Raw genomic sequence first — 20,534 nt, 5'->3', positions numbered from 1 at the left:
GGATGAAATTAGCAAATAGCTAGTAGTTCTGTTTGAATATAACAAAAGGTGTGAAGGATTGTAGTATGAAATAAGGTTGGAAACATGAGTTAGAATCATGATGTGGAGATTGTGAATGGCAAGCTAAAGAGTTAATATTTCATCCTATAGACAATAAAGAACAACTGAATATTTTGAGCAGAGTAATGACAAAGTAAGATCTTTAATATGATGTGGTGTCAGACTTGGAGTTAGGAGAGCCTTGAGTTTGAATTCTACCTCCACTATTTATTGGTGGTGTGACCATAGGAAAGTTACCCTCTCTGAGTCTTAGTTTTCTCATTTATAAAATGGGGACAATAAGATCCATAATGCCTACCTCTGAGTGCTATTATGAAATGAAATAAGAAAATGTATGTGTAACAGAGCATGCCTTGGGAGCACACCCAGATCAACTAACATGGAGGTTCCCTGTATCCTTACTATGTAGGTAGGGGTAATCTCCTTTAATTGACTGCTTAGTCAGAAAGTCTGCTGTCTATAAAACTGGAGAGGTAGAGACAATGGATCTCCAGTAAGGAAGGCTACTAAGTTAAACTGGTGAGAGGGGAAGGACTTCCTTCACCTGCTCCTCCTTTACTCCAGCTCTGAGAAATGAGCCTGGGGATAATTGTCTTATTCTGTGTTGCTTTTACTTTCCAGTTTTAGGTATCAGCAGTAATCCTCAACTAACTGGAGTTTGAGCCAGCATGACCTTGGAGTTAAGATTCCAGATAGGATGGTGGAATCAGGATTCCAGGTGGAATGATGCAGCCAGTAAATCTTTCTGGTCAGTCTCAAGAAGTTAGGACTGGAGCTTAATTTGGGGAGGAAAGTTGAACTTGGAACTGCAACTGTGCTATATACGAGTGAAACTAGGATTTGAATTTAATCCCCTCCCCAGAGAGTGAGGTGGTACAAGAGGGGAAAGAAATTATGCATTAGTGATCATAACATTTTTTTAAGTTTTTTTTTGAAAGGCAAATGGGGTTAAGTGGCTTGCCCAAGGCCACACAGCTAGGTAATTATTAAGTGTCTGAGACCGGATTTGAACCCAGGTACTCCTGACTCCAAGGCCGGTGCTTTATCCACCACGCCACCTAGCTGCCCCGATCATAACTTTTGATAGTATTCCTTTATTAAAGCAAATTTTTTAGATTAAATTAGATTAGAATAGAACAAGGGTACAGGAGCCTCCCCTACAACTTGGGGTGGGGTTCATGGGATGGGCTTTAGAGCTATTAGCAGAGAGCATAAACACCTCCAACCCCTTAATGGGTATTGGAGAATCTTGGGAATATGGTGAAATCTAACATGACCTTCCAGAAAGTGAGAACCAGGGTAGCAAGTGTTATATATATATATATATATATATATATATATATATATATATATGTATAATATTTCATAAAATTTAAGGCATTATACAAATACCAACAACAATTATTATCAGGAAAATTATGATGAGGAAGATTACCCACCAAGAGATTAGTCAGGAGACTATTACTAAAACCCAGGCAGAAGATGATGAAGGTCTAAATTGAAATTATCACAGGGAAAATCCAACACCCCCCCCCATGGAAAAATCATCTCTCCCTCTCACACACACACACACACACACACACACACACACACACACACATATGTATGTATATATTTTATATAAATATATAGGGATGAATAGATAAATAAAATGTATATAAAATTCTATTTGCTAACAGTATAATCATGAAATTTCAAATAGGTACATCTGTCTATGTGACATTCATTCAACATACACATCCATAGTGCAGAGGCTTTACACATTGCCATCCAGAATTTGTTGTATCTTTTTTTTTAACATGTATTTGATAGGGGTAAGTCTTTCTAATCTGTAGGACAGTAACACTGAATTATCTAAGAACTGTGAAGTTTGGAACATAAGTCTTTAGAATCCCATGTGAAGTCTAAAAAAAGCTGGGGTTGCTTTTTAGAAAATGATTGTTCTGCTAGATGTCACAGCTGTCATTTAACCTGACAAGTACGGAATGCAGTTACCTGGAAATGAGCACACAATCTGCAAAATCTGATGAAGTGAGCTAAACCCACCTGAAAAGCTTCATGCTCTAGCCCAATCACTCCTGTGCATTGTGTTTATTTACATGCCTCATTAACAACTGAGTTCCTCTATTCACTTCTTCCTTAAAATAACTCACCTTTTGAGAGATACTTAGGAGCTTCTATCAAATTAGAATTCACTGTGCAACCTACTTAAAGTAAAATTTAAAAAAAATTATAATGCTGCCAGCATTTCTAGCTACCTTCATGATTTCCATTTATGCCATCTCAATCTACATGCTTCCTATTCTATAGAAATTCCAGTTCCTCCCATGCTACCTATCTACATGTTTTCTACTGGAATCTTTATTGTTGAGTTCTGCTCAAAGGCCTTTCATGCCACTCTTCCCCCAAGTGAAGTGGATAGAGTGGTAGGTAGGCTTAGAGTCACGAGACCTGAATTTAAATGTGACACTTACCAGCTAAATGACCCCAGGCAAGTCATTTAACTTACATTTGCCTTAGTTTACTCGACTGTAAAATGGGTTTTATTATTATAATAATAATAATATCTATTTCCTGGTGTCATTGTGAGAATCACAATATGGCTCAGAATAGGAGTCCATGACCCCAGAGAGAGAAATAATAACTGCTTCCATTCCTCCATGAATTCCAGATTTTTGTTTTTGTGTCTTAAGAAAGGCAAGGGTGGTCTTAAATTTAGAAGCTTAAATGAGATAATCTTTGTGAAGCGCTTAGCACAGAGCCTGACTTTTAATAATTGCTTATTTTTTCCCTTAATAATAAATTCCTTTTAATAAATGCTTATCCATTCACTTTGCTCTCAACCCCTCCAGATGCTAATGCAAATGTATTGTGTGTGTGTGTGTATGTGTGTGTGTGTATATGTATATATATATATATATATATATATATATATATATATATATTTGTATGCAGGTTAATATGTATGTGTTGTACTACCCAGTAGAATGTAAGCTCCTTGAGGGCAGGGTTGTTTCTATTTAGCTGTATGTTCCTAGTATTTATTTAGCACAGTGCCTATTATGTAGTAAATACACACTTAATAAATGCCTATTGATATGCCCAAAAGGCAATAATACTGCATACCCTTTGATCTAGCAATACCATTACTAGGTCTGTATCCCAAAGAAATAACAGAAAAGGATAAAAAAACTACATGTACAAAAATATCTATAACAGTTCTTTTTGAAGTGGCAAAGAATAAGAAATTGAGGGGATGTTCATCAATTTGGAAATGACTGAACAAATTGTGGCATGAATGTGATTTTCTATAAGAAATCATTAAGGACAGGACTTCAGAATAGCCTGGAAAAATTTGAAAGAACTGGTGAGAAGTGAAGTAAGCAGAACCAGAAGAACATCATACACACTGACAGCAAAATTGGGTGATGATCAACAATGATAGACTTGTTTATTTGAGTAATACAATAGTCAAAGACAATTCTAAAAGACTTGTGACAGTAAACATCCATATCCAGAGAAGGAGCTGTGGAGTTTAAATGTAGACCAAAACTTACAATTTTTAAGTTTTAAAAGTTGTCTTGTATTTTATGTTTTTTCTCTCTTGTTTTTTCTCTGTTTTGATTTGATTCTTCTCTCAAGACTCTCAAGATCTGATTCTTCTCTCAAGCTCTGTAACTAACATGGATCTATGTTTAGTATGACTATACATGTATGGCCTGTGTTGGATTGCTTTCCATTGTTGGGGGGGAAGAATAGGAGAGAAAGGAGAAAGGGAGAAAAAAGGAAAACTCAAAGTCTTGCATAAAAATAATTGCTGAAAAAAAAGATTGTTGAAAACTGCAGTTGGAAAAATAAATAAAATATTTAATTAAAAAATAAAATAAATGCTTATTGATTGATTTATTGAACTTAGACCCTGACATCTACCATTCAAAAATACATAGATTCCATGGAAAACCAAATAAAATCAAAATAGAAAATAAAAGCCAAGTTTAGAAAAGAAATGTAGAATTTTTATTTTTCTTACTTGATTTCTTCTAGTCCTGGAAGAGTGCTTATTTTGATAATTATAAATGTATTTACTTGAATGAAAATTAAGAAAACCTTGGGCTAAAGTTTTTCAAGTATAACTGAGTTCCAGTTGAGTCTTTAAGAACTTTGGAATGAGGTTATACCACTGTGATAAAGAAATGAAAACTGATTATAAACTTTCGTGAATCAAGGTTCTTTTACCTTGGTGTTATAAGAAAGGCAAGTATGACCTTAAATTGTAGACGTTTAATCAGGCTGATAGCAACAGCAACCATGAAATTAAAAGACACTTGCTCCTTGGAAAGAAAACTATGACAAATCATTAGTATACTAAAAAGCAGAGCTATCACCTTCCAACAAAGGTTGAAAGATTAAACTGAGATGTATACTGCACAAACTTTTTTCCTTTCCAGAGAGCTGGTTGTTAAACATTTACTAATGTACCCTTACTTGTCCTTCAAATTCTCGTTAAAAATAACTATTAAAGAATTTTTTCATTTCTTTGGGATTTTGAAGTTATTTTCAAGGTGATGATGAGGAAATAGGGAAAGCCCAGACTTATGATTTCATCTGTGTAGGGACCCCCATATCCTCTACTGAACAAATCAACAACTCACCTGTAATTCATGGTCTTTAAAAGTTGTCTCTTAGTTATATTGAAAAGTTAAGTGAGCATTCAACTTGAGCCAGAAAGGCATATGAACCTAATTCTTCCTCAGTACAAGGTTAGATCTCTCTCTACTTTACTATGCTGTCTTTTCTAAATTGAAGTATTTACTGATTTATTCTAAAGGGTTTTGTTTCAATTCTTGGTAGAATTTGTCAACATTCTCATCTTCAGCAGCAGATGGTAGAGTATAAGCTATAATTATGTTCAAGTCATTTGTGTGTTTGTTATAGGTGTTCATCATAGGAGATGAACAAGTACCTCATAAAAAACCTTTCTTGTTTCCATTAGACATGGGATTGGCAACACCTTTATTTTCTCCTCCAAGAAGAACCCATAATGTGTCTATTGTTTCAGGTAGAATTTCATGTTATCTTTTGGCTCAATTCTTGAGAATTTATCAATGATTTACTTCCTCTATTAGTATCCTCTATCAGTCAGTGTAAAAGGAAGAACCTCACATCTATAATATCAACATTTGAACTAATATTCATAGATGGTCTAAAAACTGTGATTCTTAGCACACTCTATTTCTTCTTGCACCAACATCACAGAAGCAGAGAAGGGGGCAGCTAGGTGGCACAGTGGATAAAGCACCAGCCCTGGAGTCAGGAGTACCTGGGTTCAAATCCAGTCTCAGACACTTAATAATGACCTAGCTGTGTGGCCTTGGGCAAGCCACTTAACCGCATTTGCCTTGCAAAAACCTAAAAAAAAAAAAAGCAGAGAAGAACCAATCAGGACTGGAGCAACATTTTGAATTTTTCTTGTTTTGATAGGCTGCCATGTCAAAAAAAAAAAGAAAGAAAGAAAAAAGGTAACAACTAGATCTCTATACACCAGTGCAAAGCCTCTCCCTATTCAGTTTAGCTGATCTGCAGAAAACAGATTCTGTTAGCTATGACTATATCTACATTAGAACAAGCCAGAGCTTGTGCCAAAAGGACATCCTAAAATGTGTCAAGACTTTGTGAAAAGTGATTTAAGATATATTTATAATATTGGTTTCATGGAAATAAAAATAATATATTTACTTGAATATATTATTTTTATAAATATAATAAATATTTAAAATATAAATATAATATATGAATATATTAACATTATAACTTTACTAATATTAGTAAACATAGTATTCTTACTAGTGCCAGGTATTGTGCTAATTGCTTAATGAATATTATCTCATGTAATTTTTACAGCAGACCTGGGAGGTTGATGCAATTATAATCCACTTTTTTAAATCGAGGAAACCAAGACAGACAGATATTTAATGATTTGCCTACATTCAAATAGCTACTGTCTGAGGCTGAATTTGAACTCAAATCTTCCTGATTCCAGGCTCAGACTTCAATTAAAATGTTTTGAAACATGTTGCTATTGCTTTCTTTTCTATCCTTTCCCAAACACAACTATTGAGCTATAGCTAATAGAATATGTGCTGAATTAATTTTTCCATAAATACTGATAGATTTTCACTGAATTATCCATACTCATCTAGTATCCCCTATGACCAGTAACACATATCTTATATAGTTTATAGACATGGAATTAATTTTTTTTCTGAAACTATCTGACTTATATGAGGAAAGGTCCCATAACTTTGACTTCAGTCAATCAACAAGCATTTATTAAGAACCCACTATGTATGAGCACTGTACTAGATGCAGGCAATACAAAAAACAAAAAAAAAATGAAATAGTCCCTGCACTCACCTTCATTTTCTTAGTCTCAACAATTGCATAGCCTCAACCACCTCCCTCTGAGCCTTGCATTCATCTTTCTTTTTTAAATCAATTTGTCCTACTCATCAATTTGCTTTAATCTCTCATTGTTTCACTTACTTTTTTTTTTACTCACCATGTTTTCTCTTGACAGCTACACTTCTTTCTTCAAATTTAGGGTTCCCTCCCAATTTACTTTCTCCTTGACTCTGCTCTTTATTCAACCCCAATTTGGACTATAGATCAATATCTGGACCTGGCAATTTTTCCTCAATTTCTCCTAAATTTCTCCAAACCAATTCAACATCTCACCTATTTCACTAGTTCAAACCCCTCTTCCACAATCTTCATTTTCCTCCTAAATTAGATGAAATCCTCCCTTCTCCTACAGAAGCTCAAAGTGGGAATGTAGGGAATTGATTTTAGGACCTATTGAATGTATTGTAACCATTCAGTAATTATTCAACAAAACAACTTAGAGCAATGTTGAAGTCTTTTATTTTAACCTATAGTACCTGGGTTCCCCCCTTCACCCATGGATCCATAGAAAACTATTCACATTTGTGGGTATTTTTTACATAAGGCTTCTCTTCTCCAAACCATAGCAGATGAGCCTCCACCAATGAGTTTACCTTTTTATTAGTCAGAGAGAGAACACACTAAGTTTGAATCTAGAGCATTTAATGCTCTAGGGAGCATTAAGGGAAAAAATAGCTATGTAACATTCTCTCTATGTGCCTGGATCTCCCTGTCCCACAAAAACATATTTGGGAAGAGTTGAAATGCATAGGGATCTGTGGGAATACAAACACTGATTATATGTATGACCAGTACAAATCACGCCTCCAAATCTAAGAAGGCCAAGATAGAGTTTGACAATGTCATTGTCCAGATTCAAAACCTTCCTTTCTTTATTGGGTGTCACCCTCTGTTGCTCATTACCCAGCAGTGCCTCCATTTCTACCCACTGGGCATAACTAGCTATGGTTCTCCTGCCAGACATTATTATTCCACCCCATCTGTTTTTCAGCTATCTTCAAGGTCAATTAATGGTATCATAGACTTAGAAGGGAATTTAGAGGTAATCTAATTCCTCATTTTACAGATGAGAAACTGATAACAAAATAGAGATGAAGCGATTTGTTCAATGTCACATAGGACCTAAGCAATCAGAGCTAAGCTTTGAATTTGCACCTCTGAGTCCAGATCCACTATATAGTATATTTTATGTATTTTATCACATTATCTTCCCACTGTAATGTAGGGGAACTGTAATTAATAAACTTCTCCCCTAATAGGAGAGGAATATAGTTCTTTTGTCTGATGACTATGAACCACTTCTCAGCTAAGCTACACTAGAAAGTAGATGCCCATGCCAAATTCAAACCTGTTCTTTGAATTCCTCTCCTTTTAATGTCTCCTTTTACTCCCAAGGAAGTTACTTAGATATTTCATCTAAAGCAAGTAGCATATATTGTAATCCTAGATCAACGAAAGAGGTATGAACCATGAGAGTTCAACTCTTGTATGAATTAAGGGTCAAAGCAACATTTAAGTTCTTATTTCTTTTCTGACCCTTCTAGCTGGGGTAGGTAATCCCAGAACTCTCTTCCCAATATGTGAAAGAAAAGGAGTTATGTTATCAGGGAATTGCCTTTTTTTTTCCAGAGGAGCAAGTCTATAATACTCCTCTGATCTATAAAAATCACAATGACAATGTTGGTTGGGGAAAATTGAAAAAGTAGGAGACCTTTGTCCCATTTCTCCCCAACAACAAATTACAGCCTATTCTCTCTCCACACCTATAATTGAATAACAAATAGTCTTGCCCAATAAGGGGAGGTAGGATGGGATAGATTACACAGGACTCACATGACCCACAACATTCCCAATTGCCATCCTGAACACCCCAAACAGATTAAAAAGCTCTTTTTTTGATTTTAATATTATTTACTAATTTAAAAAATAAATATATAGGGGCGGCTAGGTGGCACAGTGGATAAAGCACCGGCCCTGGAGTCAGGAGTACCTGGGTTCAAATCCGGTCTTAGACACTTAATAATTACCTAGCTGTGTGGCCTTGGGCGAGCCACTTAACCCCATCTGCCTTGCAAAAACCATAAATAAATAAATAAATGTATAAGCATGTATTATTTTCTAAATCAGTGTAAGGACTTTAGGAATCCTTCTGTACAGTTTAGTAACATTCCCTCACCCCATTCTCTATTTGAGTTTGAAACCCCAAACTCAAAAGTCAAATGATTACTTGATTTAGGATTAGAGTCAGATGTCCCAAGTAGATAGCCCATTTTTGCCATCTACTACCCATATGACCTTGAGGTACTCACTTAAACCTTCTGGGCCTCAGTTTATTCATCTTTAAAATGAGGAGGTTTACCTGACTGTTCACAGCTGAGGGAGGGAGATGGGAAGGGAGGGTGGAAGGAAATTTTGTGACTTAAAAATATGCATGTGCATATATGGATGAAAATAAATTAAAAAATTGAAAAAATAAAATGAGGAGGTTGAACTATATAAGATAAATGTCCTTCAAGATCTAGTTCTATGGTCCTGAATTGACATTTAGACCAAAAAGAGTCAATAATCTTAGTGTGACATAGAGGAAAGAGAGATAGATTTGGAGTAAGAGAATATGGGTGCTGTGTTTGAATCTTGACTTTTCTTCTTACTATTTGTATTAATATCATCTGTAGAATTAGGGATTTGGTGCAAATGATGTTCTTTTCAAAATAATGATGATGATGATGATGGTGGTGATGATACCAGAATTACATATCTATATCTCTATGTATTGTATATATGTATATATTTATGTCTTTAAGATTTGTAAAACACTTTATAAATGGTATTCAATTTGATCCTCACTCTGGAAGGTAAGGGATCTTATTATCCCCATTTTACAGTTGAGAATATTGAGGGAAATAAAGATTTGTTTCAGGTCACAAAGCTAATAAGTATCTAAGGTAAGATTTGACTTGGAGTTTTTCTGACTCCACTGAGCTACCTAGAAGATGAACCCTGTGATGGACCTTGTCCCCTGTGTTTAGCATACTAATTTTTAGCATCCTATTTTAAAGTAATATACAATTGTAATATTACTCAATTTCAAGATTTATATTTTTGCTATGGATGTTTTATATATTATATTTATTATATTTTATTGTAGCAAATCTTATATTATAATATTATTTGATAATAATAATTATATTACAATGTGATAATAATCTATTATTATATATTATATTTATATGCATATATAAACATATATATTCACATTTATCACGGGCTTACCAACTTAACAGTCAGCTAGCCATCTCCTAATTAAACAGATGGACATCTTAGAGTTTAAGAGGTGTGATATCCCAAGTAAGACATTATAAAAATCAGCACATATATGTTCTAAAATCAGAGGTATAACTGGATTGGGACAACCAAATTAGATTTCTGCCTCAGGGGGTTTAAAACTATATAGATCTTAAAAAATTTGGTCTTAAATATAAATCAACTAAATCAAGCAAGTATAATTAGTTTTCAAAAGAAACTAAAAAATCAATCTGTTAAAAGCATTTATCAAGTTCCAAATAATACACCAGGCTCTGTGCTAACTGGTGTGGCTACAAAGTTCCTGCCCTCAAGGAGTTTAAGAAGGAAGACAAAATGTGAATAAATTGTTATAGGTTGTCTACTATAGTTATCCCTTCTACATCACAACTTTCCCCATCGAGGTTTCCATATATCACAGGTTGGCATAAGAAATTAAATGGGAATTTTGGAGAGAGTTTTGCAGAAGCCACAGACAACAAGAAGCCAGCAAATGACATAGAAAAAATTCAGAAACACAGAAATGCATAAAATATAGGTATATTATTATATAATATCAATCTATTTTATTTTTTGATACCCTAATTCAAATTTCTCCTCTGGGACAAAGGAAAGTACTACAAAAGTCAGAAGGGGAAATGGTTTTGATGGAAAGATAATGACTTATGTTTGGACATATTGACTGACATCTAATTTGAAATATCCAAGAAGCAGATGGTGATGAAGAGAGCTCAGGAGAGAGACCAGGGCTGGATAAATAGATCCAGGAGTCATCTGCCAAAAGATGATCATTGAACCCATGGGAGCTAATAAGAGAGTATAATAGAGAAAAGAGAGTAAGGCCTAAGAGACTTCACAGTTAATGGAGATTGAGTAGTCACACAAGTAGGAGGAGAACCAAGAGAGGAGACTATCCAAGAGAAGGTGTTTAGACACTGAAGGAAGTGTAGAAAATTCATCTCCACTCCTTTGAACAGCCCCCACTATAGGGAAACTTCTACCTATTCTCTTGGTTTTCTGTTTCTCTACTGAATTAGTCTGCTTACCCGGAGGCTCTTGTTCCCAGCACAAAAATTACTCGTTATAGCTCTGTTCACAAGTCATTTCCCCTGCTTTGTGAAAGTTCCATTTTAAGGGCTGACATGAAGAGTGAAAGTCAGTTGAAGTCAACTAGTAACACATTATATACTTTTCTAGAACGTTTCAATCTTCAATCACTATTGTGCATAATTCAGTCGTGTCAAATACTTCAATTCTTAAATTATTTTTCCTGGCCCTTTCCCCTTCGACTATCCCTCAGAAAATAACTACTGTGTTTTTTCTTTTACTTTTGTCAGTGGCAACCACTTACCAACCAGTCACTAGACTGGCTGGAAAATACAATCCTATTTGATAGCATTTCCAAAGTATCTTGTATATTTTCATTATCTCATTTCTTTCCATCCATAAAAACTCCTCTGGGAGGTATGACATCTGTTCCTGGAAGAGAATTAGCTACAAGCTTCCTTTCTGGTTTTACTCTGTCTGTAAATCTTCAATGAAGTCACTGTTCCCTTATCATTTTTAGTTTCTAGAATTCTCTACAGGAAAATGTTAGAAAAGAAGAAAATCATAAGCCTGAGGTACTAATTAGCCACCAGACTCTCACGAAACAGGGGATTTAGGAAGAAGAATCACAGAGAAAAGTGGAAGAGAAACCAATGGGATTGAGAAAATTTTTCTACTATCTTCAAAATAAGTGACAGTCTCAGATATTAACCTGTGACAAAATAGTATTAATACATGAGCTGTCCTACCTTAAGAATGACATGGTTTTGAGGTTGACAAACTGCAACTTATATTTTTGAGAATATAATGAAACAGGATACTTTGATTATTTTCTTTGCCAAAATATTCTGAAGCACCATAGCTTACATGTTGCCTGAGCCAATTTTCATCTTGAATTTCATTGCTATAGGTATTGAATCTGGGGGTGGGGGGATCCTGTACACTGATGCCAGAACTGTATTGCTCTGCTTTTGGTAATGGCTCTGTTTAATTTTTTACACCCCCATCCAAGAATTTTCAGCCCCAATTCTATAGCCTACTCCTGATGCCTCTAGGAAAGGAAGTTCATTTCTCTCCTGGGCTGTGATTCTCACAGTAATCCCATTTCAAAGCAAAATGAAGCTCCATATTTTAAAACTGGTGTCTCAATTTTGATTACAGCAGTGGTTCCCAAAGTGTTTCCTCATGATCCCTGGGGAATCTAAGACTCTTTGGGTAGGGGGAGGTGGGGTCTATTTCTTCAAGGTCAGAACTATATTCAAAATAATACAGAGTCAAGGTCAGTCAATAAGAACTTACTGAACACCCACTAGCTGTGCCTTGCTATACATTGGGAATACATACATGCAAGCAAAAAGTTCCTGCCCTTTAGGATCTTACATCTTAATTAGGGAAGCTAATAAATAAAAAAAAAAGCTGAAAGGGGACTCATAAAGTGTAGATCAAGAAGGAAATGCAGTTTGGAGAGACCAAAAGAAAACATGAAGACTTGGGTGCCCTCCTTAAATAAAGGAGTCATTCAATCAGAGGGAAAGGTTTCAAAACTCATGGTTCTTTCACTGTGTGAATTCTAGGACTGGAGTGAGGATGAAGAGGTTTCTGGGATATGGTAGAGAAAATGCTGAGTAAATCCTGGAAGGAATAAAGATATTATGTTATTTGCTATTAAATACTCCCCCCCCTTTTCCAACTACAAATATATTTGAGATCAGATTTTATTTATAAGCTTCAACTAAAACAACATATTGAATGCAGGATCTGATATGAAAAATCAAGTGTCTTCTATTAAGCCAGACATTAAAGAGATTTACAAAAATTCATAAAACTACAATTCTGATTTTTTGTAATACATTTAAATGAAAAATAACTATATCTTCTAATGTTTTGTTTTAGAAAATAGTTAGTTTTCATTTAAATGTATTATTTAAGTTAACATGTAATAGTCTATTATTATTTTAAAATTAATAAACAAATGTTTTAATATGATAATATCCACTTAAAAAAAAACTCTTTGGGTCCTTTATAATTTTTAAGAATACAAAGAGGCCCTGAGACCAAAAAGTTTGAGAACTGCTGAATTATAGGACACTTTTTTCCATTGATATTTTAATTTATTTTTCCAATTGCATATTATTAAAGTTTTTCAATATTCACCTACATGCATATGCATATTTTTAAGTTACACAATTTCCTTCCCACCTCCCTCCTATTAGCAGCAAACAGTCAGATGAATGTTGTACATACACATTTGTGCTACACATGTTTACAGAGTAGTCATTTTAGGTATGAGAAATCAGTATTAAGGGAAAAGAAAGAAAACCATAAGATAGTGAAGAAATACATAAAAGAAATTTTTAAAAAGTGAATGTAGTGTTAATTCAGTTTCTGAAAGGGGGTTTTGGTTTTGTTTTGGTTTTGTTTTGATTTTTTTTTTTGGTTTGATTTGGTTTTGTTTTTCTTCTTCTAGATGGGGAAAGCATTATCCATGGCCAGTCTCCTAGGATTGTCCTACCTCTCTGAACTGCTGAGAGGAGCTGTATTCATCACAGTTAATCAGCTCACAATGTTGTTGTTAACCAGTACAATGTTCTCACTCAGCATCAGTTCCTGTAATTCATTTCAAGCTTCTCTAAAGTCTGACCATTTATGTTTTCTTATACAGCATAGTATTCCATAGCATTCCTATACCATGACTTGTTCAACCCATTCCCCCATTTATGGGCATTCCCCCAATTTCCAATTCTTTGCCACTATAAAAAAGAGCTGCCACGAATATTTGGAACATGTGGGAATTTTCCCATTTTTTATGATTTCTTCTGGATATAGGCCTAGCATTAGAATTGCTGAGTCAAAGGGTATGATCAGTTTTATTGCACTTTGGGCATAGTTATAAGACACTTTTTAAAGAATTCTCAGCACTTTGAACATACATGCTTACAATGCAAGAAGCCAATGACAATTATGTTCATATCTTTGCACAGATGATCAAATTTAAAAAGTAAAGTAATTACAGATGTAACCTATGTCCTGGGCTCACTCTTTCAATCCCCTACTTGAACTAGCAGGTCAGATCCTCAGAGCTAAGATTCACTTAGGGTTCTAGAAAACTGTGATGGATTTGAGATGTACTATAAGTACAAAGAGTGTAAGTAGTTGCTCATTGTCCTTTTCCTCCAAGAGGACCAAAAAATGGCATCACTGAGTTAGAATTTTTCAGTGTCCAGTTGTGGCTAAACAATTGTGACCAATTTGAACTCAGAATGTTCTACCACAGCTTGGTAGTCCATGTGAACACCTGGAAGGAGTTCTCTAAATTTACACAGCTCAAAGGAAACATGAGATGCTCTTTGAGCATAGCACCTTCTCTAAGAAGGGCACATTATGCAGGGTGGTCTTGTACCAGTGTCTCCTACACTGTACGGTCAATTCCAGAATTCTTAAGAGAGAACTTGAGAGTGTCCTTATATTGCTTTTTCTGACACCCTCCCCCCCCTTGTGAGTGCTTGCCCTATGTGAGTTCTCCATAAAATAATCTTTTTTGGCAAGCCTACATTTGGCATTTGAACAATGGGGCCAGCCCATCAGAGTTGTACTCTCTTTAACAGTGTGAATGCCTAACAGCTTCATTCAAGAAAGGACCTCAGGGTCTGATATATATTCTGCCAAGGGATCTTCAGAATCTTCCCAAGATAGTTTAAATGGAAGCAATTCAGTTTTTTGGCATGGCACTGGTACACTGTCCAGACTTCATAGGCATTCAGCAATGAGGACAGCACAACAGCTATGTATAGACTTTCAGTTTGGTAGTCAATCTAACACAGCCCAAGCCCCCATCAGTCTGCTTTCCCCACTGTCACTGACAATAGTCAGACTTAATTAGGTTCTAGAAAAAAAATATTTACTAAGTGGTCTAGTAAGAACAGTAAACACAAAATAGTCCCAAAAGTCTGTAACATGACCCCAACAGGGAAATTTATCAAGTTTGGCACACAAATGGCAAAAGGAAGTAGCCCTCTTCTGCTTAAGTATCTTGTAGGTATCTGCTAGATTCCTTTCATAGGTTTGAGCCACCTCTCCTCAGCATGTCTAGTTTGTTCCTGGTTCCAAATGCAGATACTGTTGCCTATTGTTTTGTGGACCCTACTGGGATATTGATGAGAAATTCAAAGCACACTTTAAACCATATTAGGTCCACCTCTGACCAAGATTGGGGGGGGGTTGATTGAAAGGAGTCTGGTACTGAGGCTCTTCTCCTCCTCTGCATCCTGCCCCCTTTCCCAAAGATATTCTTATTCTCTCTTGGAGCTTTGTTGGAATTGCCCCTCTCAGTAAGTCACCCTAAATACCCAATATTAGCTTACTCCATAGGGAATAACTAAATCATCTCTATAATATGCATATATTTCTTGTCCACAATCAATTCATTCAGTGACTTTCAAAAACTAAAGCAAGGACTTTTCATACCTAAGTATTTAGTTGTAGTTTAATTCAAGAGGTGTTCTCACTGATTAATTACTTATAAGGGGATGGTATGAGTGATTCAGTGGACCCTATATTCTTACACAAATATTACCAAAGACATGCATTTGATGATGAGTGGAAATGAAATCAGATCTCATGCTTTCTCTTAATTCAGCATTATGCTCTCTCAGAAAGATTGCCCTGGTGGTTCAAGCTTGCAATACACTGATAGGATCAGAACATACCTCAATGATTATTTCTACCCTCTAAATCCCCTGGGCAGCAAACCTTATCTAAGTTTGGTGTCTTAAAGGCAGAGCTTTGTCTCTTTCTTCTGATAGCTTCCCCTAAAGTAACTAGTACACAATGGGTCAGTAAGTCTAATTTTTTAAATTAGAGTTCGGTATTTGTTACTTTGAAGACTGGTGGCACAATGAACTTGTAAATGGACAACACTGTGAAAGAAATAGGAAAGTTACTCAAGCAGTTTCCCTTTGATTAGGTAAAGCGTTTACTTATATGTCAGACACTGCTAAGATTTTTTAATATAAATACAAGCAAAAAGAAAGCTAGATCCTGTCTTTAAGGAGATTATATTCTCAGAAGGTAACACAACATATAACAGGATGATAAAAATAGTTTAAAGGAAAGTACCAGGGAAGAGACTAAGGTGAAAATCAGTCCAGAGAGTTAGGAGTGCTGAGCCAGGTTAGAAGTGAGCATGAATCTTAAGGTACTTCCTCCACCAGGTTTGGGGAAAGAAACTCAGGATTCTGAGGAGAAAGTTGCAGAAATGGAGTTGTTGCTGAAGTTAAGAGCTCCTTGTCAGGAGGGTTAATCTCTTAATTAAGATCAGTCATTTTTGTTGTATTCTTTTGCAGTTCAAATCCTGAGGTGTTTTGAGGTTTGTGTATGTGTGTAACAGGGCAAATTTTTATTATTACTGCAAATAATATACTAATCACACTACATATGCTGAAAATGTAAAATTAATATTAAGCAAAATTACATCTTTAAAATCTGCAAGGACATAACATCCAAAATTCCAAAATTTCACAGCAGGCACACACAATCTCTTTTTTTTGTTTGTTTTTGCAAAGCAAATGAGGTTAAGTGGCTTGCCCAAAGGCCACACAGCTAGGTAATTATGAAGTGTTTGAGACCGGATTTGAACCCAGGTACTCCTGACTCCAGGACCGTGCTTTATCCACTGTGCCCCCTAGCCACCCTGCACACACAGTCTTTGAGAAATACTTAAGTAGGTACTCATAGTAGCTAACATTTTTATAGCATTTTATGTTTGCTGAGCTACATGGGTGTATGTGGTATATATGAAGTGTAAATAGCATGTGTATAAGTATATGCATACATACACAAACGTATATAAAAATACATATCCTCCTGGGACAGCTTCACATGACTAGAAGATAGGACTCACTGGAAAAGTCCCTGGTGTTGGGAAAGATTGAGAGCAAAAGGAAAAGGCAATGACAGAGGATGAGATGGATAGTATCACCGGAGTGATGAGCATGAGCCTGGACATATCTAAGGAGATAGTGGAGAACAGAAGGATGCGATCTGTCTATGGTTCATGTGGGTCACAAAGAGTTGGACAGTGCTGAATGAACCACATAGATGAGGAAACAGAGGCTCAGAGAGTAAAAATGATTTGTCCGGATTTATAGAGTTAGCAGTGTCTGAGGCAGGATTCCAAACTCAGATTTTTCTAGTTTTCATGTTTTTCTGTTTCCACTATGCCGTGTTACATTCCTACTAATCCGTTTAATTTTTTTTTAAATCCAATCCATTAGGCATTTAGTGAGTGCCTACTTTAGACAAGAGGTTGGTTACTATATACAAAGACAAAACAAGCCACACCAGTTCAGGAAGAGGAATTGAGTCGTGATGGAAGAAGCGGGTGTTTAGACATCCGTAGGCTTGGGAAGGTCTAGGGACCGTCTCTTCTTAGTTCTGGCCTCCCCCCACTCTTGCCAGGCGGCTTACACCTGCAGTAGGTATCTCCTGTCCTGGGAGGTGGCCCTTTACCTTCACCGGAGTCCCCTTCTCTCTTATTTATAAAGTGAAGTTTGACTAGTCTGCTCCTGCCCCCAGCAGTCCGCCCCTTCCACCCTGAGCTCTTATAGACGACACAGACACACAGACACACAGACAGACACACACACGCACATTCTTTCCCAGGTTTCGTGAGAAATGACTTTCCATGAATAAGCCTCCCCCGGGCAGCGGTCCCGGGCAGCCCCCTTGGGGAGGCCGGGCGCGCTCCCACTCGGGCGGACCTGCGGGCTCCCTCCGGGGCGGGGCGGGGCGGGGCCGGCGGGGCGGGGCTCCGGGGGCGGGGCCGGCGGCGCGGGGCCAATGGCGGCGGGCGGCCGGCTCCTCCCGGGCGGCCGCCCCGCCCCGCTCCCGGCTCCGGGCTCGGCTGAGCGCGCAGGGGGCGGGGCTCCGCTTGACAGCGGCCGCGGCCGGGGCGAGGAGGGGCGAGCGGCCGCGCAGAGGGCGTGTGGCCGCGGCTCCCGCACTCGGTGGAGGCGGCGCGCCGGGAGCTCCGCGGAGCCCGAGCGGCGGGGGATGCGGAGGATGCTGCGGCCGGCCCCGCCCGCCCGCCGCTGACCCGCGCCTCCTCTGAAGGTAGATGCGCGCCGGCGTGCCCCTCCCCGCCCAGCCCCCGCCGGCCCCCGCCGGCGCCCCGCTTTGTGTCTCGGAGGCGCGGAGTTGGGGGGGGGAGGGATGCGCGGGGTGGGGTTGGGCTGGGGCCGGGCTGGTTTCCCTTTGAGGAAGAGGGTGGGAGCTACGGGAAGAGGGGGAGGGGGAAGCCCTGGGGGAGCAGCATGGCAGCATCCCCATCCTCTGTCCTTCCTCCCGTCTCCATCTGCTTGGGAAGCCGTTCTGTCCCCGGAGCGGGAGAAAGTTGGATGCGGAGCTGTGGGAAAGGAGCCCTTGAGGCAGGCCCCCCGGCGCCTGGGGCCGTGCCTTCTCCTCCTTCTCCGCGGACGATTTCCCCACCACCCTCGCAAGCCTCGTGTTCACCATCGAGCGTCACAGGTAGGACACAGGTGGGACACAGGTTGGGACGCAGGTGTCCCTGTCGGCCGCTTCCCGACCGGCATCCCATCTCCGGCTACAAGTTGGGAAATTCCCTTTGGAAATTCCACAAGGAAAAACCAGCCCTCCCTCCTCCCCTGGTGCCTCTTCCCTGATCCGCTGCAGCCAGATTTCGCCAACATCTTGCCCCTTTTGTACTCCAAGGCTTAGCACGGTGCCCCTAGGAAATGTTGATTGATTGACTGAAATTACTAACAAGTACTTCACATCTCCATTTTTAATTCTTCTCCTTAACTGGATCTCTCTCCTATCTCCAAAACCTTAGAGCAAAAATACCCTATGTGAGAGCCTCCTGATCCTTCCAATTAAAGCAAACACCAGAACCCGAAAGGTAGGGAAACCGCTGGCACAAATTGTTGTGAATCACCTTCACCAGTGCTAGCACCCCCATGAGAACTGCACACCATGGCACAAGCATGCACCTCTCACCCAATGGCCCTCAGGGTGTCAAGCCACCAGCCAGTGGTTTTGTCACACATCCTACTTAGCACACTGAAAAGCAAAACACAGCCTGCAAGCAGGCATTATAAGCATTGTACTCTGGGACACCCTGTGCGGTAGGCATGAGGTCAAGTATGGAATCATATCTGCTGTCATGTGGTACCAAGAGAGGGTACAAATATCACTCCTGACCCTTTACTGACTAGCCTCTCTCTCTTGTCTTCAGACAAGAAATGATCACTTGGCAGCCTTCACAGGTACACACACACACACACACACACACACACACACACACACACTTCCTTATGCATTAAGCTTATCTTTTTTTATCTCTAAACCCTTACTCTATATGGACAAATGTTAAAACTTCATAACCTTGTCAGTGGACAAGAACTAATCAGAAATCTGTGAGAATTGTGTATTTTAAACCATATTTTGTCCCGTTCAGTCTATTCCACTTTTCTGTTGCTACATTCATGGTCAGAAAGTGAGAGTTATTATATATTGAACCCAATTGTGAATGAATTATCATCCTTGGAGGATGGAAGAAGCTACCAAAAATAGAGATTTGGTCCCATACTCTTTAGCAGCATCCTGTTTGATGAAATAGTATGATATGAGCATAATATGAAAAATGCCACACATGACAAAACCATAGAAATATATCCAGATATGGAGAAGGCTATTTGGTATAATAAAATACAATTAGGAAGACCTGGGTTCAAATCCTATGTTGTGTTTTGATTTAAAATCAATTTTTTCAAAGATTTTCTAGAGCACATCTATTGCAAAGGGCTGGTTTTGGGGAGACAACATGTTATAGATGGAAAACTTTTTTTTATTTTTAACTCAGATGGCCAGAGTTCAAACCCTGCCTATGATGTTTATTTTCTCAGTGCCCAAGGGTGAATTACTCAATCTTTCCTCAACTTGCAAAGTGACTTCTAAGGTCCCCTTCTAACATTCTGTCAGTCAGTTAGTGAACATTTATTAAAGCACCTTCTATGAGCTAAACACTGTGGAAATACAAAAAAGAGGCAAAAGACAGTCCCATGCCTTCAAGTTCACAATCTCTGCCATGTTATTATGGAAGGTACATGGGATAACTGATGTAATCAGTCTTGTTACCTGTCTGTTTCTCATTTATATATACCTTTCCTTTCTCTAAACTCTTTCTTTTTTTATTCATCAGTTAGCTTCACACTTTACTTACCTGAAAGATCTTGGAAACTAGCATCCCTGATTGCTGGTATTGCATTTTAATTTATACTTATCCAGGAGATAGCACACAGATAAGAGCATAGTTCTTTTTTTGTAAGCCTCATGCTTCCTGATTAGAATAGACACACACAATCCACCTGACATAATTTACAGCCTGCAAAAACTTGTCCATGTTTTGAACAATGGGAAATTCACATATTCCAACACATAGCAACTTCAAGAGACAGCTTCAAACATTTAGACAGATGTGTACACTTATGCTCAGACCAAGTAGTGTGAAACCTTGAGAAGTCCTTGATTTACCCAGTCACTTCACCTGATTAAACATTCCAGGGATTTACATCAAGCACCAACACCTAAGTTCTGGTTACCTTTTAAGAGAAAAAGCATGGGACAAAAGGAAGACCAAATACACT

The 20,534-nt window shown here is 38.1% G+C and overlaps 1 protein-coding gene across 1 annotated transcript in view; it reads left to right on the top strand.

Moving 5' to 3' along the window:
- The first annotated feature begins 18,374 nt into the window (after positions 1 to 18,374).
- The window catches only part of FRY (FRY microtubule binding protein), a 568,375-nt gene continuing 566,215 nt past the window's right edge, over positions 18,375 to 20,534 (top strand). Inside the window, exon 1 of the mRNA XM_074216094.1 lies at positions 18,375 to 18,396. The gene's annotated coding sequence lies outside the window, so the exon portion shown is untranslated. The remainder of the gene's footprint in view (positions 18,397 to 20,534) is intronic.

This window comes from Macrotis lagotis, chromosome 1, assembly GCF_037893015.1.
Source record: "Macrotis lagotis isolate mMagLag1 chromosome 1, bilby.v1.9.chrom.fasta, whole genome shotgun sequence".
Taxonomy (NCBI): Eukaryota; Metazoa; Chordata; class Mammalia; order Peramelemorphia; family Peramelidae; genus Macrotis; species Macrotis lagotis.
The sequence above is the reverse complement of the archived record's forward strand: the minus strand, read 5'-3'. Positions and strand labels throughout refer to the sequence as shown.